Here is a 27,196-nt window from a genome sequence, read left to right as displayed (position 1 = left end):
CAGGATGGAGGAAGGAGGCTGGGAATGCCTGTTGGGAGGGATATTACCATTTACCTATTTGCCCATTTGTCGAGGAAAGGCCTATTTGGCACACTGCTTTTGAAACTCCTTCCCTCCTATACCTTGAGAAACACGTAACAAATCAAACACAGCACGACGAATTACACATACCTTGGATACAGAGACAAGAAAATAAAAAAGGAAGGTTAATATGTTGTCCTAGCAACCCTGACTATCTCTTTAAACCCAAATTTAATTTTCTGATCAAATGCTGAAAGAAGTTCTTGCAACACCGTGACTATTCCTGAAACAAAGTGCAAGGTACAAATAAATTACCACCCCCCGCACCATCACAAACCACCCTGGCAGCATGAAGCAGTGCATTTTTTTCCTCAAACAGGTCTATGAATACAACGAAGTAGTGAGAAGATAATGGAAGTCTTGTGAGTGAGCTCATGTCAGCATCTCCTTTCTGTCATCTGCCTTGGGGGGGGCTCAGCAGGGGGCAGGAGGGCCCTGAGTGGGGAGCAGAGGTGTCTTCCCAGCAGCAAGGGGTTGGGATGGGCCATGGGATGCTCACACACTCCTCCCGCACATCACCCATCGCTATTTCCTCCTCTCCCGACACAGTGTGCTGAACAGTGTTGCAGAATGACACCAGATCCCCAACAAGCATCTCCAAGCATCTCCTTTGATGCCTTTGTCCCGATCATTATCAAGTTTGTATGCTGGTTTCTTTGCACTGCCTGCACTGAGCAGCCTGCTGCTGCCAACAGCTAATGATGTCAGTTATTGCTCGGCACCACGAGGATTGATTCGTGCTGCACCCACACTGCTGGAGCTGAAGGTCAGGGAATACAGACAGTTTCATCTGTCTTTCTCTACAGGATTCACTGCTTCTTTAGGCTATTAGCACCAAGAAAAACTGATAGGGCTTGCACTGGTGTCATCACTTAGAACAGGTACTGGGGACACAGAGAAAGTGCCCTCTTGCCGCACACCGCCATTTATGCAGGTCTGTGTGTGCCCAGTGGGTATTTGTAATAGGGACCCAAGCAGTCTGGCAGGAATACAATTTTCATTAGCAAATCCATGGGTGAAAAAGAGTATATTAAACCCAAGCTTTGCTTGCACAACTGTGGTTTTAATGACGGCAAATGGCCCCTCAGCTCAGTAACTGAATTCTGTAGTGCCCATTTTTAGAAACTCAGCTCTCAGCCTGTCAGGTAGGCAGGGCTGGAAATGGGATTTATGTGAATGTCTGTGCAAATGAATAACTCAAGTCAGGAGTTCAGCCTCTAACTCACAATGCACGTGCTTGTAGCTAAACTCAAGCTAAGCAAAAATGCAGGAAGCCATGTTTGTGGCCCTGAGCCAGTGTGGGGTTTCCAACTCTGAAATGAAGAAGAACAGAAGGTAACTCAGGCCACGTAGCTGTGTGACCGTCACCATCAGTGTACCTGCATTGGGGTGCCTGCACATTTGCTTCCTTTTTGCTTACTGAAGCAGAGCAGCCAGGAGCAGCTCCTCAGGCACAGCCCCAACCCCAGCCCCAGTTCAGCTCAACTACAGCCATGACTAGAGCACGAGCACCAAACAGCAAACCAGCCTCCGTCCAAGAACTGAAATGGAAGCAATTTTAACCTGAATCACGGAAGAGAGGAGTCTGCCAGTTCTTCGTGGACATTTTTATGCTCTATTTCCTGTTGCATACAGTATCCTGATCCCATTGTGATAGAAGCATTAGAAATGCATAGAGGGAGACAGAAACATGGAAAAGGAGGCTGGATTTAAATATTCAGTGCTATAGGCACTATATTTTATTTTCAGGAAACACAGATAAACAGAAGCTCTCTAAGAAAGCTATGTACAGTTTAATAAAGTGCACGCTATAGGATGTCCTTGCAGCACTTTATTAGCATTAATAGGGTCTAAGCTGTCTGTATGTAAATCACTGCAGATCTGTGAGATGAAATATATCATAAGACCCACACAACTTACTCAATTATGCTATGAAAAATCCACAAGATGATTATACTGTACAGAGCAAAACAAAGATAGGGAAATACGTGGCAAATACTCAGCAATGACTCATTATTCGTTGCTAATTGCCCACATACTACAATGGTTTGCCTTTTACCTGCACTTAGCTCCACTCCCATTAAGAATACGAGGATGTGAAGTGTTCAGAGAATACGTACAAGCAGCACTTGCCATAGAAAGTTGCAAAGACCACTGACAATGAAGCACGGCACATATTACTACCAGGGAGATATTCATCGCAAAAAGGCACACACTTCTATTGGAACGTGTAATTTTAGTGCTTTTAATGAGATTTAAGAAAAAAAATAAATAAAAGATTTTTTTTTTATTTTTTTTAACAGTAATCCTGTAACATTTTGACCAAAAGTTTCATTTGCATAATTCCCAGGGTGCAATTTAGTAAATCTTGTTGAGAAGTTAAGAACATTATCTGAATACAATGTAAGGTTTGCTTCTTTTGTTGGAACCATTACTGAAGCAGTTTACCATAATAATAATAATAATAATAATAATAATAATAATAATAAATCTCCATTCCCAAGGAACTCACTAGGTCAGGAGAAAAAAATTACTAGTTGGGGGAATATACAAGCTCAGGAGAGAGTTGCTTTTTCATTCATTTATGCCTGGGAAGTGAGAAGATAGTAACATATCCATATTATAGCACCCTGACTGCAGAACACACACATGAATTTTATTCATTTATCTTTCAATTCATAATGCAGTCAGTAGCTATGCGGGTTTCTGGGTTATAAAGCAGATGGCAGAAGGATGGTTTTCCTTAGCTCAGGGAACCCTCGGTGCTTCGAGGTCCGGTGCCAGGCATGGCACAACACTGCATCTCCCAATGGGAGCAGAATGAATGATGATGCTTGGTGAATATCATCAGAGAAATCTGCTTGTAAAGCAGCTTTTACTCTCTAAAAGAGCCCTTTGGGATGGAGCTCAGATTAGATTGCTACACTGGTGAGTGAAAATGCCCCAGACAGAAAGGCAGTTTATGGTGGATGATGCAATCTCCTGATCTTATTGCATCTCAGAAAGGTGAGACTTTTCATGCAAGAACCTTGGGATGCAGAGTGTGCACCTACACTGATGGATACAGACAGACCATTCGGCCCCACAGGTGGATGGCAATGCAGGGCTGTGGGGTCTGATTACCCAGCCAAAACTGAGCCCAGGGGCAGCGGTCAAAGTTTGCAACTCAGAAACAGAATGCCAGGAGTCTGACACAGCTCTCACTTCTACAGAGCAATTCCAGAAACAGGAGAAATGAACATGATTTCACAGATGGGTATTTTCCACTAGAGGTTCAGATATAATAACTAATGCGTGTGAAAATGAGCATTGTAGATCTTAAGATAAGACAGAGCTAAGCCTTTCAGAACTGGATTTCTGCTTTGTAGCAATGTCACATTTAGATGGGCTTGAAAAGCTGCCAGCTTGTGACACAGGATTGCATCCCCTCCTTTGCAGATCAAATCTTAGGGTTTGTGCATCTCTGCCAGGATTTAACGTGGAGCTAAACTGTTCTCGCAAGTTTTACTGGCAAGCACAATTTCCACTGATGAGCTCCTCAGAGGTACCAGATTTTATCCCTTTGTTTGGCTCCTGCTGATCCGCAGCCGCCCTGTACTCCAGCACTGCCACCCCTCGCAGCAGGGTGCAGAATGCACAAACCCTCTGAGTGACAGGGAGAACTGCAAAGAATGTGGGGCACTGAGAGCTGCACGGTCAGCATGTTGGAGGGCTTCAGTGAGACTGTAAATTGCCCAGGTTTTAGAGCATGACATTGACAGAGAAAAGTGGCACAGCAGAGGTTGCTTAGAGTAGGAACGGGGATATTGGGTTGGCTACTGGGAAAAGTTTCTTCTCAGGGAGGTGGTGGGGTCACCGTCCCTGGAGGTGTTCTGGAACCATGGAGATGTGGCACTGAGGGATGTCGGTAGTGGCACGGTGGGCTGGATGGGGCTCGGGGATCTTAGAGGTTTTTTCCAGCCTCAATGATTCTTTGATTCTATGATTCTATGCCTGGAACACTAGGAAAGTGGATATGTAGGAAAATGCTGAACAAGGGACAGTGCTGAGCCTACAGAGAGAAGACAAGGGCAGCACCAATGGCACTCCTGTATGTAACAAGCTACATTTAGAAGATAGGAACAATCTTGTATTTATTCCTCTCTTCTGAACACCCACAGCCTTTCTACAGTTCTCAAACCACTGTCAGTGGCAGGCTGAGGCCAAATTGAAGTAAAACAGCAAAAGCAAGAGCTTGTATGCAACTGCAGTGAAGAGGATGATGTATTGTAGATACACAAAGCAACCTTAGTTGGATTTCATTTTTCACAGCCTCTGGCAACAAGCAAACTAACCCACTTATATGGCCTCCACACCTACAAATGCACAACTGTCTTGGAGTTTTAGGACCTGTGAGTTAACTAGGCAGCATGTGATCATGTGTGGATCAGTAACATCAAACCTGATGCTGGCATTTTTATTGCACCATAGCAAGAACCAAGCTTGCTATATCACCCAGTCATTTCCACATAAGAGCAGGGACCCGGGACATTGCTGCTTGCTTCTCTTCTTAGTTTATAGGAATTAACACTTGGCCTCCTGAATATTTATTCATCAAACAATCAAGCCCCACACAGAAGTACTTTGGTGACCTGCAATGCCTTCTGGTTTGTACAGGCATTCAGATTACACAGTGTACTTGCTAGGTCCCTTCTTAAATCACCAGTGGGTTTCACTGAGCTGTGCACAGTCTGGGTTCTGCCTGTCACCCAGTGATGGTATATGTCTGCAGCTGGGCATGTGTCTAGAGAGCTACAGCAGGCAATTTATGGAATCTGTGGCATTTTCACCTACAGATCGAACAAAAAAAGTGAATTTCCTTTAAAGTTCTTAAAGTCGCTCTACAAAGATATCGTGTTCAGAATATCATTCAAAAAGACTTCATTTCCCCCAGTCTCCCATAAAATACTATGCAACATTTGCACTAGCATGACCCAGCGAGACTCGGGCCTGATTTTTTTGTTTTATAAAATCCATTATAATTATTAATGACCACATAAAATAATGTAAATGATAAGCAATGAGTGTCTTTTATTATTAAGCTCTTAGCTATTTTCCCCATTAAGAAAACCAAATTAAAATAATTGAAAACTATAATCTGTCATGCATTCAAAATGCTCCATAGAAATTCAGACAGGCAAACATATTCAACGTCTTTAAATGAGCACACTTAAGAGTCAGTCTAAGCATTCCAGGATTGGCTCATTAATTTTAGGGGAAATATTGTAATTCAGCTACTCTTACTGCTCATTGAAATCTCTGCTAAGGACCGACTTATTTATTTTTAACTGAATCTGCAATATGTTTAAGAGTCATTTATATAAAATTTCTTAACTCTTATTTCACAGTTGTTTTAAAAGCCAGTAAACAGACACATCTCTACGCCTGCATATTGCTCACTGAGTCACACACGGTTTCAATGAGTAGGTGCAAAAGTAAAATGGACAGGGAGAAATTAAGATAGATTTGGCGACCCAACCAGGTTGAAGTAATATTTATTAACTCCTGTCTCCTTTTGTCAGACCTGCCGATGATCCCAAGCTTCTTCCCAGAAAGATAAAAAAGACAAACGAAAGATTCTCTGAAACGTTTCAGCTGTCTTCAGAGAGAACCACCCATTCTGCACCTTGCAAAGAGGATGACACGGCAAGAGCAGTTACACGTTTGGCTAAAAAGCAAAATTCCATTTACTGCAGCACTGGGCTCAGTAGCAGCCTGCAAGTCTGTATCCACTGCCAGACAGAACTACTCTCAATCGAGCTAAATTTCTCCTGCTGGCACTATTTGCAAACAAGGTTAGGTAGGAAGAGAAGTCTATTGGCAAAGAAAGAAAGGATGGAAACACCGTACACATTTATGATTGTGGGTTTCCCCCTTCCCTCAGCTGGAGCTGGTGCCATCTTACATGTAGCTTTCTAACAACACTGCATCTGATCTAACATAGCCAAAGAAACACCACAGCAAAACAACTGCAGAAGAAAATGCATCCTCTGAGTACTTTAGCATACATCACATTTCCTGGAATAAGTAGTTTTCTGTTTCCTTATGCCACAGGGACAGAACCAAAGACTACATTTAGACTCAATGCCCACTTCTTCCGTGGCTGAAATGCACTGTGATAAGTGCTGCTCTTCAGGAGCTTCAATCAGCAGTTAGCTACTATCATTACTGTTATCCAAGAGATTAAGTTTCTTCCTTTGCATATACAACATATGAATCCAAAGCCAAACTATAAAAATGCTTGCTTTGTCCTAATGGCTGGATGTCTTTCATGCTAGATTGTATTTTCCTCCAGTGGAAACTTATGCAAAATGACTTAAAATGTATTCATTTTGATGGTAAAACAGGGTAAAACTAGTGTGTCCAACATATTAAAGCTTCCATAGAACTGCAGAATTATAGAATGGCTTAGGTTGGAAGGGACCTTGAAGTTCCAACTCCCTGCCATGGGCAGAGTTGCCACCCATCAGATGAGGCTGCCTGACCTGGTCTTCAACACCTCCAGGGACGGGACATCCAGAGGTCCTCTGGGCAGATTGTTCAGCCTTTCCCTTCAATTACTGATATACCTGATGACACAGCTTGCATTGGAGAAAGAAATGAAGCTACAGAACAAGGGCTGCACTCTCCCTGCATGGCCCCATGAGCTCCTGGTGATGGCAAGACACCAACTGCTCAGCTGCAGGAAGCTTCCAACCGCTCACAGGTTGGCTGGCAGGAAGCTGCCTTCATCTAAGCTGGCTACGTTCATGTGGATGTGTTCCTCCAGGGCTCTCCCTATGCCCATCATAGCTTTGATAATCTTTGCTCTCTCTCTCCCCCTTCAAGGTTTTTGAATTGTTTATCAGTGTTTTTCTCCTGGATGTGGAGGAAGATGTAAGACCAAGCAGATGGAGAACAGGAGAATATAAGTCTGGCTTGATAAGGAGACTGGAATGCAGAAAAGAAGAATTTCTGCCTATGTTGCTGACCAGTAACCATGTGTGATCCCAAGCGTGAGCATGGGATAAAAATGAACTTGTCTGACTCCCAGACCAATTGAAAAATGCTATTACTCTGCTTGGGATAAAAGCAAAACAGCAATCCTTTTGCCTAGGAAACCATACTTCACATCATCAGAGACACCACAAGCAGAGAATATCTGATATGCAGCACTGCAACTCTGGATCTGCAGCATCAAAGCTTTGCTTTCACACACTGCAATTGCAAAGAATTCATTCTAGTGTGAGTTGCCTGCATGCAATGGGACTGAGATCTGCAGGATTTCTGTAACCCTGCAGCTGGGCCAAGGCTTCGAGAAGTGACTTGGGACTGGCAGCTGCTACAACAATGCCAGCACTGCCAGCTCTCCATCTTTATGAGTGAAAACTCAGTAAATTGCAATTTGTTGCATGGTCTTCATGATTAAATAATTAAGCAATTTTCATTACTCGCTATTATGAAGGTCAAGAAGCTAACGTCCATATCAGGAGCTCGCCAATGCTAATGGATCATCCATATCTAACGATAACTGACAGGGCAGGGTAATTTCCAAAGCAACAAGTGCTTTCCTTCAGGCTCTTTGCAACCAGCTCTGTTTTTAAGCACTTCTCTATGGCGATGCATCAGTGCAGAGAGGTGAGCGAGAGGCAGAGAGCAGCAGCGATGGGAAGAGGAGATTGCTACAGATTAACAGAATGCCGCCACGTGACCAAGGGCTTATCACTGCCAGAATGTTGATAGCAGGAGCAACAAAACCCGTTTTTACTAGTCCTTCTCTTATCTCTCCTACAAGAGAGCAGATTCTCCAGTGTTGTGACTGAAGGCATCCCAGCGGAGCTGCGCATGCTGCTATCTGTCGAGTTCTGGCCCCGAAGAACTGAAGCCAGTTCATACTGTGTGAGATGCAAGTGGCTGATACCAAATATCTGGGATTGGAAGCAGATGTACAAGCCCTTCTCTGCTGTCGAGGATGCTCCATGACAAAGGTCAAAGAAAATACCTCTGAGAATTCTGCTTATCCCTATAATGGAGGATTCGTGTCAGAAAAGAGAAGATCATCCTACGGAACCCTAATGAAGGGCACAGTTATCCTAACACACTGGGTACCATCACGTGGCTGACCCTGCTGTTGCCTGCTATGGCTGTAACTAAATGGTCAAGAGAAACAAATCACAGCAGCAAGACTTTGTTCCAGTTTCTCTGTAAAGTATGTCTATCCTTATGCCTTACACAGCATCGCCGCAAAGGCAGCGTGGTCAAGAGAATCCAACACCCTTTGGGGTAAAGCTGAGCAGTAGGCAGAGCGCTCTGCACAGAAGACAAACAAGAGTAGCAAATACTGACCTTCCCAGGAGTAACCTGATCACTGCGACTAATGATCGAAGCCCTCAGCTAGTATAAATCAGTGCAGACTCACTGGCTTCAAGCAGAAGCATGCTAATTTATTTCAGCTGCAAACCTGGTCCGTGACATTTAAAAATTAAGCTGCACAGCAGAAGAACAAGGGAAAAATGGTCTTTGCACAATCTCACACAGCAATTTAACACAAGCAGCGTTCCTCTTGCTAGAGCAGTAAGCTTGGGCACAGGCAAAAAGCATTGATTGGGGAACAAACACACTTGTGTCCTCATGAAAAGAGTTTTTCTCCGACTCAAGGGATATAATTGGTCTTAGTATGACCTTTGCTTCTATAATGAGCGCTGGCTTTCCCCCTCTGATTAGTTTTTCTGACCTTATATATGCATGCACTGAATTTACATTCTGCACAGCACCTACAGATATCACTGATCACAGAGAAGCGGTGCTGTGGCATGATTGTGAATGCTGCTCTCAGCATAAAATTAAGCTTTTAGACCTGTCTGCAAATAGCTAACAATAGGAAACCACAATAAAACCCTCTAGTGTGTATATTTTGGTGAACAAAATCTGCTGAGGCTCATTCTGTGACACTACTTTGGGATGCTCACAGAGCAGGATTTAAATCTCTGCAGTTTTCAGAGTCTTCCTAATAAGTTTAATTACAGGAACAGCAAACCCATTGGTTTCTTCTGCGGGGCAGATTACTCAACACAGTGTATATAGAAGGTATTTTTATGGTCAGTAAATGGACCATCAAAGACGAGGAGGCTGAAAATAGATTTCTTCCTATGCATTACTGCTGGTTTAGTCTGTCATTTATTCTGCACCAAATGAAGCCAGTGTGAGATGATCCTGGTCTTAAGAATCTTACTCTCGTATGTTTTGTGATGCTCAGATGAAACGCCAGATCTTCCAGACCTATTCCCTCATTGCCAACTCCTGTCCAAAGGTGGATGTACTTTGCATCCTGGCATGGGTGTCCTTAGGCTCAAACAGCCACTTCCACAAATCTGCTTCATTCGATAGGGATGTGAGCTCGCCACTGAGGAAACTTCAGGCCAGGCTGAACTCTGCACACTTGGAACGTTTTTGCAGCACTGAATTTTTGGCAAACATTCCTCTTTCATTAACTGCACTTCTGTGCGGGTGAGAGCTGAGCCCCCTGCTTACTTTGACTCGAATTCACGTTAGCCTTCTCCATGTAACCTATTGACGCGCTCCCCATCCGCATGCTTTTAATGCACAGGGCAGACAGAGCTGCTCGAGGACATGGCGCCGCATGGAGCTTTTATGAGAAGCCCTGCTGCCAGCTCTGACATGGCACAGAGCCTTCCTCCATCTCCTTACCTTCTATGGCACACTCCGAACTTCTGAAATTAACCCCCAAAACCAGCAACAGTGCTTTTTAACTGCAGATATTCTGGCAGACTAACTGAATTTGTGTCTCTTTTTTTTTTTTTTCCTTCTTTTTCCGCAGCGTTATTAATTGATAATTTAATTTCCGATCTGGAGAATTACATGCAATTCCTTCGCCATCAGTTAAATGACAAGTTTAGAGCAGAAAAGTTTAGGTAAGCAGATTGTCAGTGCTTATGGCTGTAAGACATAATTATGTACAGCCAACTGTGTAACGCGCTTGAAAAAATTATAAGCCTAGGCACAGAAATTAAAATTATTTCAAGATGAAGTTGTACAAATACAGCTGCAAAAAGCTGCAAAATCCTATTAATATATTCCAACTGTACTGGTTAATGCAGTGGGGTTCCAATCCCCAGCGCCATGACAAAGTAAGTTTAACTACAACGCACAGCGAATCAAAGGACGGGTGCTTACGTCCAAACATGGCTCCAGAAAACTATTTCAGCTATTATTTATGTACTCGTAAACTTCTGGGCATCAGCTGGTAGCTTGGCATGATGACTCCCCAGCACGACAGGGCAAACATTAAACGCTAAATTACCATATGTCAGCTTAGGGTAGTTAATAATTCTACCACATCTTGGACAACTTGAAGGCTTTTCTGAAACTGCTGTCAAATCGAATCTTTCCTTCGATCAATAAAGCAGCACAATGAAATATGCTATTTGTGGTGTCTGAAAGAATAGATTAGCAAACTACAGTAAATGCAGATGGCAGGGACTAACTCCATTTCTTAACCAGAGACCCCAAGTGTGAGCATGAGTGCTCCCAGTGGTTCCAACAATGTGCCCCACATGAAGAAGCCGCATGTGGCTGCACGTCACCTCGGTATTTCTCTGCTCTGTGCACTGACGGTGTGGCAGCAGCTCCCCCTGAATGGCCCCACAGCTGCATGTTACCCATGGATCTCACAGACTGCCGTTAATTACGGGAGCAATGTTTGTTCCGCACTGCTGGCTCTATCAATCTCAGCCTGAGGAATAAAACAGGATGACTGCAAGCATAGAGAACGGGTCCGACCTTCCGTTTGTTTTCCAAGCTGTATAATAGAGATATCTCTGGCAATACAGAGAAGGCCCAGCAGTAATCTCTGGCAACAGCCAGATAAAGTAGAAATTCACTTGAAGGGGTACCACGAACCCCTAATCACATTTCTGTTACTGCCTTTAGTCAAGTGTAGATACAACTAATACAGTGCTATGGTAAAACTGGTTGGAAGAAAATGTTGCTTTGTGCATAGGGCTGCACCAACGGCACATCTCAAGAAATGCAGCAATGACAAGTTGGGGCCCAACATTCAGCACAGTTGTCCACCTGCCAAAGCACCTTTAACAAAAGTCGAATTATTTTGAGGGCTTGCTATGTATCTTACTATGTACCCTCAGAAAATCTGTCCCTGGCTTCCCACAGGGTGGCCGCAGGTCTCTTGTAGCCTCTGAATCTGATAAATGAGCTCTGAAAGGGGATTTTACTTGACATGAGCTGAAAGCAAAGGCACTGTGTTGTAAACATTTTCCCTGCGCAGCACCCAGCCTGGTCCTCCCTCATGAAACTGTTCCAGATTCTTATTTTGAAGGAAAAACAAAATCTGAGCTCCTATAGCATTTCTGCATTTCCTTGTGCTCTTTGGTCAGTTTAGTACACCCACTATTGTGGCTGATGTTACAGTTCAATTGTAAGCCATAATTATGATCTGCAGACCTTACCGAGCTGTCCCATACAGTACATGACTCTTCTTCAAGCCTTATGGGGGGGCTGGTAAGAGTATGAATGGTCCTGAAACCTGACAGTCCCCAGCAGACACTGACCAAGCACATGGTTACAACTCCTTGGCACTCTTACTCTTCCTTGACAAAAACGGCTTTTGAAACTAACAGCAGAAAGTAAAGGAAAACCATTTCTTGCAGAACACTTTGTGGGCATTTTGACTTTTTAAATCTGAGTTATTCCATCCAGTTCTCCTTTGCAGCAGGGCACAGACACAGGAGTTGATCTCAGGCTGCAGGGCCCTGAAGAAGGGAGGTGAACATCACTGGTGGCAGGAAATTGCCTTCATAACACTTCCAATTTAAAGAAGTCGCTAATAGTGCAGGGAATAGGCCCTGTGGGAAATGGGAGGGCTGGAAGCAATCCACCAGTGCAAAAACTGAACTGCTGACTTCCAGCATTTAATTGGGATAGAATTACAGGTGGTCATCATCTATCAGTTCTATACATACTCAAAAGGTGGTAGCGAAAAGGAGCAGATTATTACTACTTCATGCCATATCTTTTTCTTTTTTTTCTTACAGAGGAAATTAAAAGAAAACAGTCCATCCCATCCCAAAATCACGCAGCTGCTCTGTAAGCTGTGCCTTGCTCTTCTATCCAGCGTAAATCAGCACAGCTTCAGCGGCTTTGCACTGACTGGCAAGCTGACCCAGTATTTTGGTGGTGATTAGAGTGAGACATCTCTTCATGTTTATTTCTAGGAGAGCTCAAAGTTGGCTCTTGTGCTTTTCAGAAGCTGGATGTATGTGGGGAAAGATGTTTTTTCAAACTCTAAATCTTCAGGGCTTTTTTTTTTCCCACTATTTTTTTCCCCCCTTCTTTTTAATAAGAAGCAGGAGGAAGATTGCCTGACCCTCTGAACTATCCTTGGGTTTGAATACGCGATATGGTAAACAGAAGAAGAAAGCTCTAATGTGAAACTTCTTAAACTGCCGAGAATGAAGGACAGCAAATGGGATGCAAGCCAAGGAACATGACAATTAGCACAGCGAAAGTTTTCAGGGTTTATTCCATCAGTCAGCACTTAAGGAGGCTTTGAAGGGGAAAAAGCATCCTTTTATACATTAATCCACCACTTCTGCACTTTCCCCCTATTCCATGGATTTAGTGCTTAGCTGCTAAATATCTCTATGCAGAGCTTTATTAAGAGGAGTTGGTTTATTTTTTTGAAAGATCCACATCCATTAGTTTGTACAGAGAGAAAAAGGTAAAACCATTTTGACCACTGCAACATCCTGAGTTTAAATGACAACTTACTCTTCCCCCTGCTAATAGCACTTAACGACAGGGATGAAAAAAGCTAGCATTCCTTGCAATGCATTACTGTTCACCATCTTACTGAAGAGTCAGACTGTGCTACCATGACAAAGGAACTCAGCAAAAGGAAAGAGAGAATCGCCCACACTTCACCCCCTTCCCGTCCTGTCTTGGCAGACTTCATGTCTGAAGAGGCACCTCACTGTTCCAAGATAAAATATATTTTTCTTTCTTGAAAAAGAGAAAGTTCTCTCAAGCAAGAAGTTGGGCAACAGCAGGGGACAATGCCATGCCAGTATTAATTAGCAAATTCCAAATGAATCATAGTTTGTGCTTAGCGGGGTATGCTTGAAAAGCATGTGAACTTTTCAAAGGCTGTGTTGCGCATAATGCTTGTAGCTTTTATTTTATCTTTTATTTTTAATAAGACTAACAAATAAAGAGAAGCTTTAGAAGGGCATCTTATTCATTCTCCCCATGGCCCCATTCCAAGGCATTTGTGTTCTTGCACATCTCTTTATTCGGAGGATGCTGCCCTCTTAGCTCATCCCTTCTGGTTCAAGGCCACTACTGGGGAGGCTGCATTTCCCTCTAATTAAGCAGTGCCATGTGTGGTTGTCCACACTGTGCCCCAAACCTCCTGGCAGGGGATACGCTGTGACAGGCAATGCTTGTCATTTCTGCAGCTCTTTGATTCTGGGTCCCTGGGACTCCAGCATTTGCCTTCCCCACAGAGAAGCAATGCTCCCACTGCCTGCTGCTCCTGAGCCAGGGCTCCCACTGCTCGGCAGGATGGGGCTTTCATGCACCCCCATCACCACTCCTGCATGGGAGACAGAGCTAGGTGCCGGCTACATATGGCAGCAACCACAGTGACGGGCTCTGATCTTAATTTCAGGATTATTTAGGTTGTGATTGAGCTGGGGCACCTGCCTGCGCAAAGCTCATCAATTCTCTTTGATTTGGAAGACTCTGTGCATCTGTGTCAGACTGTGAACTTCAATTTCAATGCAGAGCCTCATTGCTGTTTTTCCTCTCTTTCACTTCTATATTGAGTTTAAAAGACACGGGAGTTGAGAAAAGAAATTTGTACAACCTACGAAATGCCAGCATTTCAGCTCCTACCGTCAGAGTGATGGTAGATGAACTGAGGAGTCATGGGCTGATGGTCAAAGCTGAACTGCCTACTGGCCAGCCGAGTGGGCAGTACATACCCAGACCAAGCCACAGCTAAGCAGGACCTGCTGGTGGCTCAGCTTCATGGGAAAGATGCCAGAGATCCTGGCATCCCATCTGATCCTCGCTGCAGGGTATTAGGGTGGTTGAGCATTGGGACTGGCTGCCCAGGGTAGTGGTGGAGCCCCCAACTCTGCAGGTGTTTAAAGCTAAGCATGGACATGGCACATGTTTTAGTGATGGGAGTGGGTGGATCAGATTGATGGTTGGACTGGATGAGCCTGATGGTCTTTTCCAACCCATGACACTGCCACTGGAGACCAATGCCCCCTTCCATAGGTGAAGCACTTTCAAGGCAGGTGGAGGAAAGGAAAGAGATGGTAACATTGAATGGATTATAGTCTAGCTCCCCAAAATAGCCCACAACAAAGCATGATTTTTTTTTCTTCTAGGTGTTTATGTTTCTTAAACTGCCTAAAGAAAGAGTGCTTTTACAGACTGATACCAACCCTGCGTGCCTGTCGGCTGGGAGGAGGAAGTAAAAAGGGAAAAGAAAGAGAATAGAGTCCCCTCCCCATCCCTGCATCCAGGATAACCCTGCTGCTTGCAGAAAACAGGCTATGGAAGGATTCAGCCACTCACACTGAGCTCTCACAGGACAGGTTTCATTTAACCCAAACCTGTCCACCATGATTTTAGCAAGAACGGTGAGAACTGAGAGATTCACGTCTCCTTCTGCATTACCCTGGCAAACAGAAATGACTGCATGCAGAAAGCTGGGGGCTATTGCTACCTAAAGAACAACTACAAGGTCCACTGGGATCCAGAATGCCCAGAGCTATTTTAATCAAATTACTATAGATTAGGGACAAACTAGAGTCTATTGAAGTTAATGGACAGATTTCTATCGACTTCAAAGGGCTCAGGAAGAGCCAGTAATACGGAAAACAAGCAAGTATCAAAATGAAGGAAATGCATTTTTTGTCTAACCCATAATTGCATGAGATGAAAGAACTGTTTCAGCTGAAACTATTCAAAAAATATTCTGTCTGAGACAAACATCAAACATTTCCAACAGTCAAAATCCAGCAAAGCAACCAGCAAATGAGGAAACAGCCTGATAACAAGTGTGGTCAGCTATGGGTACCAGAGCCCTACAAACAGAAACCGCAGCTCTACCGACAGCCACAGAAGACCTTCACTAACTTAAATAGAAAAAATAAGCAACCAACAGAAACAGTTCCCAATTTTGTGCATGTAGAGATTTATACATGAACTTAGTTTTATTTTCCACTCAAGATTGTTTTCCTTGAGAAGGAAATTCTTATTCCTCCCCCACCCGCCTCCCGCCCCCAGAAAAATGCTGGTATAGTATTTCATTCCTGGTCACAAATACATCATTTGTCCTTGTGGCTTCAAAAGACCTCGTCATCTTCTCTGATGGATGAAGGTGAAATTATGACACAAGCAATTTCTTTAAACTAGCTTTTCTCTTATTACTTAGCACGTTTTGTTGTCTTTAAAGCTATATATTTAAGTGACAGCTAGATATCTATTAAACCCCACAAATCTGAAGGCCTAAGAGGTATAAAAGAAATTTCTTCTTTTTGAGTTTTATAAGGAAAAAAAAATCAGGCCTGAAGATTGGGGATTGTGATTTTACTGACCTTCACAATATTAGGTTCTTCTCAGTGCTGGTGTAATTAAGTACTGAGTCTGTGGAAGACAGAAGTTTTTTTTTCCTATCAAAGAAGTTAGATTGAGAAAGCACTTTAAAGAGCTTGTAGGGACCAGAAGCATCAAATTGTCCTCAGCTCCAGCATTATACTTCCCCAGCTTTCATTCATTCAAGAGGTTTAGCAGGTAAACAGATAAATCCCACTTCAAGTCTCCCGTGCTGTACTCAAATGGCAGCAGAGGCTGAACTGGCTTTTTTGATCACACAAGTGTTGAAAAAAAATGAGGCAGTAGTCAAGGGAAAAGAGATCCTCGGTTAAAATGCTCCATCCTATCCATTTAACTTTTTCTATCAATGCTCAATGGGACTTTTTGTTCAAAGTGTATCAGAATAAGTACCAGAATCTGCCTATAAATGCACACTGTTAATGTCTGGATGAAGATCCCAGCACCACCATCACCATCAGAAGCACACTCACATCTAGCAAACACCTAGCATCCACAGCCCCTGCTGCCAGGTCTTTGGTAGGCAGGGCTGTCCTTCATACAAAGCCTTTGAAGATCACAAATGGAAAGCACAGCAGTAAACGCTGGCAGCTCTCGTGCCAGCTATGCACAAACAGGGGAGATGCCATTTGTCCCTCTCCTGCATGCAGCTCCAGCTGAGCGGCCACCTCAGCGGTCACCTCCGAGCGTGCAGCAGCAGCGTTGGCCAAACCACAGTGCTACAGATAATCATGACTGGGATTGAAAGGTATGGTTCAAATATCTCTTAATGTCCTATTATCTGTGGATCACTGACAGGGTTGATTATAACGGTTTGACACGACTCCAAAGGAGCTGTTACGGTCTATTGTATCAATAGGTACCCAGGGAGTCTTTAATCCAGATACACGTGTAATAACAGCATACTAAAAACATTCTTTTTTTTTTTTTTTCTTCTTCTTTTTTTTTTTTCCTTAAAAGTTGCTATTGCTGAAGCAGTAGAAAGAAGTGAAAGTAACGTACACTGAAAAAGGAACAGCCCTGTCATTTGTTCACATGACAAGAACACAAAAAAATCTAAAACCCAAGATTGTTTCCCCTTTCAGTCGTAATATAAAAACCATCCAAAATGTTTATGCCAGGAGACAATTTGGAATGACTTGTTTTCCTGCTGAGCTATAATCTTGGTCAGCAGGAACGCGACTGATGTGACTCAAACTGTACTGCTGCTGTTCTGTGAAGGCAAGAAGGGGTGAGCTGTCATAATTCTTAAATTAACAGGAATGTTTTCTGTGTGCACGATGTGTGAGAGTATGAAAATAAGCATGGGGGAAAACGGTTTGTTTCCCTTGGAAACTGGTAGATGGTTTTGATTAAGAAAAGTCTACCTCTATGTAGGGTTCTCCTGAGGTTCCTGGATACCGCATGAGCAGGGTGGTGTGGAGAGGCCCATACAGAGATGCTGTTTTAGGAACAGAATGGAAAGAAGACCTAGAATAGGCAATTACTACTTTTCAATGCATAACCTCTCATCTTAGTTTATTTTTTCCCAAAGCAGAAGCCTTCAAAACACTTATTTGTTCAGGGATGTCTGTGAGTTGCCATACAACCAGTACACAGAGGCATTCAAATTTGAATTCCTGGAAAACACTGTTGAAGTGATTAGCTTAAAAAGAACTGTGTTTACAAGGAGTTGGAAGACCTTTTGGAAACAGTTGATTGCTTATTCTTCAAGAAATATCTTTTTGCAGGTAACGAGGTATCTTTCATAAAAGGGTATAAGGTACACAAACAACCACTCTCTCTGATGAGAACGATGACTGTTCAACCCTATTCTTATTTAGCCCTGTCAGAAACACATTCACAAGGAGTTTTTCAAGAGAATAAACATATTCATTATGCTAGCTATTACATCCTCACTTGTGCAAGGGTCTTAATGCTTCCACTGGCAGTCGTGACAAAAGAGCATCAATAGCTCCTGAGAGTTTTAATGAAAAACTCCTGACTGCAGGACTGTACATGCGTGATTTGTTGCTGTACTTTGGTCCCTGGGTCTTCAAGGAAAGAAGGTTGGGTCAAAGCCAACCAAGGGGAAACCAACACTTCTCAGTGTGTTTCCAAACATTATTTAAATAAAGACTTCTGCTCGAGTTATTAATGCCTTTAATATGAATTCTCATCTCCTCTTTTTATTGCTTTGTGTGTCTTTCTGGTTATTTAGAGAGTTCTGAGAAGAGCTGGTCAGCACTTCAGGGCTCCCACTGCTCAGCAGCGACAGATGCTGACCATAAAGTTAAAGCCAACACACACAAATCCCAACAACCCAGAATCCTTTCTTCTTCTTTCAGGGAAGGGGCGGGGGGGAAGCCAAACACATCAATACCTCCCTGTCCTCCTCCCCCAGCTTCCTACCAGAGAGCAGCACCAATTCCAGCACTGAATTAATTCAGAACATGGGAACACCAGGTGTCCAGAACTGTTAAGTGCTACATTGCCAGGATCTAACGCGCTATGCCATCAGTGCCCAGAGGGCTGTGGGAGAAGCCTAGGAGAATATCTCACATCTTCAAAAGATGAAGTTGGGGGAGGCCGGGCAGTGTGTGCCTCCTTCCCCTCACACAGCACTGCCCTTTCCTCAGGGCAACAGCTGGCTTTGACAGCCCACGCGTTTGATGGTGCGAATGTCACACACATGGGAAAAGGGTCACGGTTTCCAAATCATCTGGTGGAGTAATGGGAGGAGACAGCTCCCCAGCAGCGAGAGCCAGAGCATCTCAGCGCTCTGACATTGCGTCCGGGCACCGGCACAAGAAAACCAGACAGCTCCCATACCCCTCAACATCTGGTCATCTCCATCAGGCGGCAGTGGTGGCAGATTGTGCCAAATGCAGCTGGGCTGCTCGCTCGTTCGATTCATCTTCCACGTCTCCGTTTTGAAATAATTCAAAGCACAGATCAGCTGGTGAATTTTTAGTGATCGTGGAAGCTGACCATTAAGCACAGGACAGATACGGTATGAAGGTAAAAATCTTCAGTCTTGCCTTCCAATACACATACTACTCTAGTCGCAGGCTCCCTCAGTAATGACTTCTTATCCTGATGTGCCAAATGTTTATGTAATGTTTTTCACATTAATAACACAGCAAGCAAATAAAGACCCAGATAGTTCATGCTCATCAGCAAATTATCTGCTAGGCACACAAGGGTAGCAAGAGACCTAACCAACTGGAGTCTGAAATCAGATCCCAGGGGATGCTTTAGATTATTGCCCTACAGGATACCCAAGTTTTTATCTCATGTAGTGGCATTCCTAATATTAAAATGCTACTAATGAATTTTATGGTTGGATGAAAGAACTTTTATGCAGTCACTTGCAACTAGATTAAGTGTATCAAGATGTTTTCTTTGATATTGTCATGTCAGTTCATATCAAGTGACTCTTCCATGCTTTCATGTCTGGTAATTCCCAAGAAATTCATGGCTACAATCTAAAATAAACGTGTGACTTTCAATTCAGTAAGAGCTGAATGATAGGAATTTTAAATTGCTGGGATAAAACTGCTAGCTACTTCATAACACTCACGCTGCTTCCAGATTTAATACCTGCCTTTTCAAACACTATCAATTCACTTAATATGTCAGTAGGGAATAACATTATTTTATTTTCCTTTCCAAGGATCGTGAACCATTTTCTCTCACAGAAATGTACCAATTACCCACATGCCAATTGTCCCAGCCATGCTCTGATCTTGCAGCGTGGACGTTCAGTTCAGAAGCACACAAAGCTTTCTGATGCTACAAAAGAAACACTGTGGGCTAAATTCAGGACTGATGTAAGCAGGGAAATTTCTGCTGACATCAAGGGATCTGCGCTGCCGAACGCTGGTTCTGAATTTCGCCCTCTGCCCTAAGAATGTGACAAATGCAGATGGAAGTCAGAACAAAACCTTTCATGCGACAAATACCTAATTTAAGGAATTAGCAGAGCAAAGCCATAAAAAGGAGGTTAGAAATAAGAGGCTATAGTGTTACACTGCCACAGACAAGCTGTGTCGTACCTCTGCCAGGAGGGGCACTCGAGGATGAGGAATTGCCTCTGAGGCCAGGGGAGCGGTGTGGATGCTTCTCCATGCCCTCCTGAGATTGCTTGGCTGGATGAGTGCAGCGGGAAAAAGGGAGCCAGCCTTAAGGGAAGGCCTTGGTTAGGGAAACATCAGGGCCCAGGTGTGCACGGTGACACAGCATGGCCGCTCTGCATGGAGCATTTGATGCAATGCCTACAGGGCACATGAGCCAGCGCCAGAATGGGAAGCTGTGGATCTCAGCCTGCCCTCACTAATTGGTCCTGCTGAGAATTTGGGCATATTAGCCAGGGCACGATGCCATACTAATGAAGCTGTACTGCTCCTGGGCAGCTTGGAAAGGCACTGCCCTGTGCTCGCAGACCTCCAGGCTGCCCTCAGCCATCTCCTCCTGGTGCCATCCTGCTGACATACAGGCGGCTGTGCCACACATGCTGCTGGTGAAGCAAGCACTGACCAGGTAAATGAACTTGATAGATCTGGAGCTGCACTCCCTGACTTCGTCCCAGAGCTACTGAGGTGCTGAACCTTTTGCAGCCTCCCTTGGAGGAGACAGCACCGTGCTTTGACTCTGAGCACTGGCAAAGCTGCAAACTGTACATCAGGTCACTGCCAATTTCTTTCTAAAAATGAACTGTTTTAGCACTGGGTGCAGTGATTTATTTCGAGTATATCTGCATGCACATTATCTATGCAGTTCTCAGCAATGCTTGGTAGATCTTACTCTGCATTGATTGGGACGTGCTGGGAGACATGCCAAACATAGTTAGCAGAGAATATCACACTCTACTTGGAAGCATTTAACCTGTATTCTCAGTGCCTTTCAGCAACAAATACTCACCTGCCCTGCCCTTTTGAGAACTATCAAAGAAGCTCCAGATTAGGAATTTGCTGTTCTATCACTGATGCAGATTACAAACACACATGCCATTTCCATCAGGGACTGATGATTTGACTGTGGTATGTTAAGCACTGGGGGAAAGAATCTCAAAGAAACAAACAGGGTTTTGTAGATTTCAAACCTTTCTGAGATTTTGAGATATTCAAACAAAGAAGATTTTGATTCTGAGAACTGAGCACTGCCTGATATTCCCCAAGCCCAAGAAATGATCTGGGGTCTGCAAACTGAGGGATACTTTGAGCTCTTGCTTTAGGAAGGTGTCCTTTATCTGGCTGCCCATTCCTGTAATCTCTGTAAGGATAGGTACTGCTTCTCCAAAACAGTTGGTTCAACCAACAGAAAGGTTCAGGCAGAATACAGCAGACTTGTTCGAGAAACAGGGAGAAACCATATCACACTAGAATGATTCCTCTGTTTTCCAAATACTCAGCAACATGACTGAGCTGATGGTGAGTTTGTGAACATCTCTCCAAAACAACATGTTACTGACTGCTGGAATAGCTCTTGCTGAGAGTATATCTGACACCATTTGTAAGGCAGCTACAACATTAAGCTCATGGAGCAAAGTCATAATGCAGACCTAACTCTTAACCAGACCATACATTTGTGTGATACCGTGTCAGGAAAAAATAAAACAGAAGAGTTGGGAAATCAATCCCTCACGGGAGCTTGATAAAGGAGAAGGATCTTGCTGTATCTGCAAACTGTACTGTAAAACCTGTGAGCCAGTAGGAAGGACATTAACGAGCATCAGACAAATCTAATAGGAAGTATCAAAAGCAGACACCAAATGGGATGCAAATGATGAAAAAGAACGTGCAGTAAGAGAATAAGGATGCTAAAAACGGTGTTTTATATCTCTCAGACCACAAGAAACAATTTAATTTGCACTGACCTGCAGGAAGCGGTCATAAATTTGATTTTAAATAAGCAGGCTGCAGCATCAGTGCTAGTGTGCATGAACTGCTCGTCCTCCCTGCATGGTGGTAGAGACAGGGGACTGAGCAGCAGCTGCTCCTGGAATCCTGCAGGTGCTCCTGGCTGAGCCAGGCCAGGCCACCAAAGCCCCAGTGCTGCAGGAGCCAGGGCTGTGTCACAGCCAGTTTGTTCTCCAGCATTCCCCTACACTCAGGTTGCTTGTGGCGTAGTCCAGGTTGCTTCCGTATTGATTCAAATCAGTGAGAACTGGACTGCTCCCCCCAAAGGGCTTGAGCGTTAAATAGAAAGAAATGTTCAAAAGACCCGATCCTCATTTTTCATTCTGATTCCCAGAGACCCAACAGGAGAGAGCTCGAGGCTTCCTCCGCATTCCTCCCCTTTACTGCTATACCTCAGAAATATTTCGAGAAAGGGAAGCTATCCTTGCTTGGCTTTGACATGTTGAGCATCCAGCCGTGTCTATGCAAGCCGGGCTGGTGACCCGGCCATGTGGCTCCCTTGGAGCTGCGCCGAGCCTGCGGCTGGTGGCCAGCCTTGGACAGGGCCAGGTTTGTTTTATTGGTCTTCATTTTGCTTTCATTTTAATGCGACGGTAAAAATTTTATCTGATAATCTAAACAAGGTAATAATTTTGCACCATAAAAGTGCCTGTCTTCTGTTGTTACTGCCACCGTCGTATATTGGAGAGTAATATTTGCAACATTATACAAAATTGTTATTCTATTAAAATGATAAAATGGCAGCGGTTTTATTACATGAGTGATTTTCCAGGCACTGAGATGCCCTTTACTGCAGACAAGAATAATAAACACATTATTCACCAACACATTAGGGAACAATCCTGTGATTTCAGAAAACAGTTGTAACAAACAAGTAAGTTATTGCGGTGACACTCAGGAAACACAGCCCCCAAACCTCACCTGCTGTAACTAAATGCTGCCAATGGCCAGGGACTGTCCCTGCTTTGCATGTCAGCAATTTGTTCCCAAGAAACTGGCAAACCATAAGAGAGATGCTGAGAACTGTTTGTTCACTTTTTGCAGTACCATCTAATCCAGGCCTTGGGATTTTAACCCTTTCCTCCTGACTGAAGTCTTAAGGATTTGCCATCTGTGTGTTCTGCATCCGAGAGGATGAAGAAAGGGAAAGGATTAAATTAATTAACAAATTCTAATCCTAAAACAGCGCTGGCACTGTTATGGTGCTTTGAATTCTGATGAGGATTTATAGCAATGCTCACTGCTCCCCCATCAAAGAAGAGGAACACAACGCAGTGCTGTGGCTGCCCTGTATGGCGCTCACAGAGGGAAGGGATCTCTTACAGGGAGCTCTGGGTTACCCAAGGAGCCCTCTGAGCCCTTCCTGCAGCTCACAGCTATGTCAGGCTGTCACTTGAGAACCTTATCAAAGTTATAGACACCGTCGTACATCCTCTAAGCTACAAGGTAATCCTAAATCAGGTAACACAGCCTGATATATCTGATCAGCAAACAGACCTGTTTCAGTACCCTACCCTTCACTACACCAAACGCACTTGTGTCATTGCCACCCAGGGGACACTGGCCCTTTGTGCCGGGAAGCAACTTCCTTAAGTTGCAGTGAATTTGAAAAGGAAACATATGGAAACCAAGCGATGTATTTAACAAACTGCCAAAGAGATTCCGTGTGGTTTTAGAGCACACGGACTCCAGGGAATGTCCACAGCAATCTGATGGGTCTTGATGGCTAACTTTTGTTCTTAATTCTCATGCAGAAGAACTGAGACACGGTCATTCATCTGTCTCATGTTTCTATTCAGGTGCACACATTCCAGCCACACTGCAAGGACAGATGCTGCTACTTTTTAAGGGAAGGAGAAATAAAGGGAGGGAGGGAAACTACTCAAGCGGATCAGAGGTTTGGAAGCTCACTCCCCAGAAGCCCCTTTGGGTAATGCAGATGGGCTGGCTGCAGCAATCGCTCCTTGGAGCACGGGGTGTTTATGGAAGCCATAGACTGCAGTACAAATGAAATCCGTTTTCTTAGTAGTCCCCATAGTGGAATAACAAATGGCAGAATTCATAGTACCCAGAGATCAGTGCCTAGGTTTTGATTCTCTTGCAAGATCCGCGAGCAAACAAACTCTTCAAAACAAATGCACATTTGGCAGTTTGTGCAACAATGAAAACCACTTGGGGGGATTAAGGGCTGAGGTGCTTTCAGCTGAAAAACTGAGTAGCCCTGAAACACAGAGCTGGACTTCTAACATTTGTATATTGATCCTCAATAAACTTGTGCTGCAAGTAGATTCTGAAGGACACCATTCCTTCTTTTTAAGCCTTTTAAGCAGGTGGAGGCTGAAGAGATTTGGCTGTTTATCTGTTGTGAAACCTGTTTTTAAAATCAGACCCCGCGTTTCCAGCAGCAGAGTTTGTAGCATACAAGATACTCAATTTCATCACTAAAACCAACATCAAATCTAGCAAAGCCAATGCAAAGCTTTGAGGTCTTCTAAAAAACAAAGCCTGCAGTATTTCATTGGCATTTCAATACCTGCTTTGGAGGAAAGATTGACCGCACAACATGATGCATTTATAGATATTCCTTCATCTCTGCACCCCGAAAGATATAAGGGGCTATGAAGCTTCCTGAATCTTAACCTGATTTTAATCTAAAATCTTAAACCAAAAGAGCATTGGTCTTTTTTTTAAGAGGGCTCACCTGCACATCAGAATGGGAACAAGGAGCTGCCAGCACACTTAAAAACATCATTTCAGAAACTAAAGAAAAACCTCAGTGACAGAAATCCAAACCCCATTCAAATCAGCTTGTTTCCTTTGAGACATATTGCTAGCCTAGCAGGAATAAAAAAAACCACAACTTTTCCTTCTGTACGTCGTGCCTTAGAATACTGTTATCTTTAAGACATTTTGTTCACTTCTTGAGAAAGCCTTATCAGGGAGGCACAGTATGTTACAAAGCCTAAGTCGCCATGCACCCAAAATGTGTGTATGTGTGTGGGTGTACATCCACTGGCAGAACTAAAATAGATTTTAAAATACTTCCACATAGCTAAACAAAGCTGGAAGATGGGCTGGTAATTATATGTGCATTCCAAGTAGACTACACACAGCGGGGGTTCTAAAGCATTCATATAAATTATACCAATCAGCACTGAAAGGAGGAAAAAAGAACACACCGAGGACATAAAAAATGACACTTCCCTATAGCTGATACACACACGTACTTAATTGTGGCAAAACAGTGCCTTAGAAAACAGGGTCTAAAATACCATCTTAAAGTGAGTTCCATCTACAGCTTTGGTGCCTCTGTAAACGCATGTGATTGTCTTAAGGATGTATTTTGAGGAGATCTGATAAATCAAATGATTAAAACACTCTGTGGAATGTGAACATATATGGAGATTTTCTTCTGGAGGGAAAAAAAAAAATGCATTGCACGTGATCTGAACTGCCACATATTGAGCGGATTTGTTTGTTTGTTTTGGAGTGTGTCTGGTTAAATGCTGAGGTTTAACAGCTTCTGGAGTGTGGTAAGAAAACCGGTTTGTTCAACCTTGTGCAACCAGTGCATGAATGATGGGAAATGGTGGCTCTGGAGTGCCTGACCTACATGCCAGGCAAGCCAGCATGACAATGCTTTGTCAAGGGATCTCCAGTCATGGTGCCTTGGGACAAGGGAATTAGAGAAAGAATTAGGATAATCTTTCCAGGCAGAAGATTTAAAGTCTGCTATAGTTATATTCGATCGATCCCCAAAAGATTGCCAAGAAGTGTGTATCTTAAAACTGCTGCTAATTAGGAGGTTTTAAGACACTGTTATAAAATACCTTCTGCTTGGTTTGTAAGGGAAACCATTTAGACTAGTAGTATAGAGAACAAAACAGTCGTAAAAAGTTATTTGTAGCTTCTATTATATTACCATTACACTATATTATCACCAGCATGGTTACATACCTAACATAAAACCATTTAATGAAACATTTGAACTTTCAGGAGACCTACGGGTAACCTGCTTATTTTTAGCCCTGGGATGACATTTGTTGTTTGCTGCAATGCAAACAATAATAATTACGTACAGAGACACTAATGAGGAAGAAAAGTAATATTTAGTGCTGCTGTCTGTTCATGACAGTGCACGCACACACATAAAATATGGGATGAGTAACTTAAAAGGTGTTTTTATTTTTTATTTTCCTTAAAAATAAACTTAATCCACACTGTTTGGGATGCCTGTAAAATTTACATTCGAAGCAGTGGCAGACGAGCAAGAATGTTGCTTAAATGATGTGTGCAGAAGACTGCATCTAGCAAACTGGAGAACTCATCGCTCTTTTCATTCCTGTAAGAATGGAACAACCTTTGGAAAGTTTTCCTGATCAGTTTGCACTCCGTGTCTTATAGCTGCTTTAAAACATTTATTTGGAATACCTCGCATCTAAGCCCATGTTGTAACGTTGACCAAATATTGCTGGGGTCTTTTTTTTTAGCCAGTAAAGATGGTGTCGTGGGTTAGGCTAATCTTGCCCGGCCAAACTGCATGACCTTCAGCTATTCTTTTAAAAGAAGCTAATGGAAGCTCATCCCAGGCAATTACTGGAGATGTCAACATGAAAGGTTAAAATAAATAAAGTTGTCCCTCGTCTTTTCAAGCTTTTGCTCCCCTTTGCCATTATTTGCACTTTTCTCCTTGCTGCTTGCTTGTCTCAATTCCATCAGCAAGTCATAGGCTTCTGCTGTCCTACTTTGCCATCAAAATTCAAGTTTGGTAGGATGCTTATAGTTTTTGTTATTCATCTTACGTAAAATACTATTTACAACAACCAGATGTGAGAAAACATTCAGAAATAATATAGGTTGCCCCAAGAATTGATTTGTGTGGGGGTTCTGTAGATGATTTATTCTATTGTCTGTTTGTTTTCTTGCAGTGGCTCACAGAAATTGCTTTCTTAAGACTTCTGCAAATGGAAAGAAATTGCAGGTTTAGGTAAACAGAATTATTCTTGATCATAATTCAATTATAATGCTCCATCTCTAGCAAGCAAAGAGGGTGCACACAGCAGGTCTGACTTGACTTTCCAATTGAAAGCTCAGCTACTCTGATGTCTTTATGTCTCTTTTTTTACATGTTTTCTCAAGATAATTTAGGATTAGCAGCTCTGAGAATCAAAACCTAGAACAAAGTTTCTTGAGCTTATATTTAATTCTGGCTTGATTCTCATCCAATGCCTTTGTACATTTGCCAACTGTGCCAAAAAAAAAAAAAACCACACAGCATCACTGGGTGATCTTTTAGGCCTCGCAGTTTTGTTTGTTTTGTTTTTCTGGTTGAAAGATGATAAAGGTTAAGAATTGTGTGTCCTCAGCACATCGCAAAATATTTGACTAGGAGTTTAACATTGCAGGATTTATCCCTTTTCTGATCCACTAAAGCGACTGTGTTTTAATACTGAACCATAAAATCACCAGGTAGACAAGAAGAGTTGGGCCAACTCTTGGCCACGAAGCCCTGGTATGACAAGGTTTTTACA

At 43.2% G+C, this 27,196-nt stretch overlaps 1 protein-coding gene across 1 annotated transcript in view; it reads right to left on the bottom strand.

The window, feature by feature from the left end:
- Window positions 1-27,196, bottom strand: part of CDH4 (cadherin 4) — a 401,822-nt gene that overhangs the window by 85,626 nt on the left and 289,000 nt on the right. The window lies entirely within an intron of this gene.

Source organism: Excalfactoria chinensis, chromosome 15 (genome assembly GCF_039878825.1).
Source record: "Excalfactoria chinensis isolate bCotChi1 chromosome 15, bCotChi1.hap2, whole genome shotgun sequence".
Classification (NCBI taxonomy): domain Eukaryota; kingdom Metazoa; phylum Chordata; class Aves; order Galliformes; family Phasianidae; genus Excalfactoria; species Excalfactoria chinensis.
This window is presented reverse-complemented; position numbering and strand designations above follow the sequence as displayed.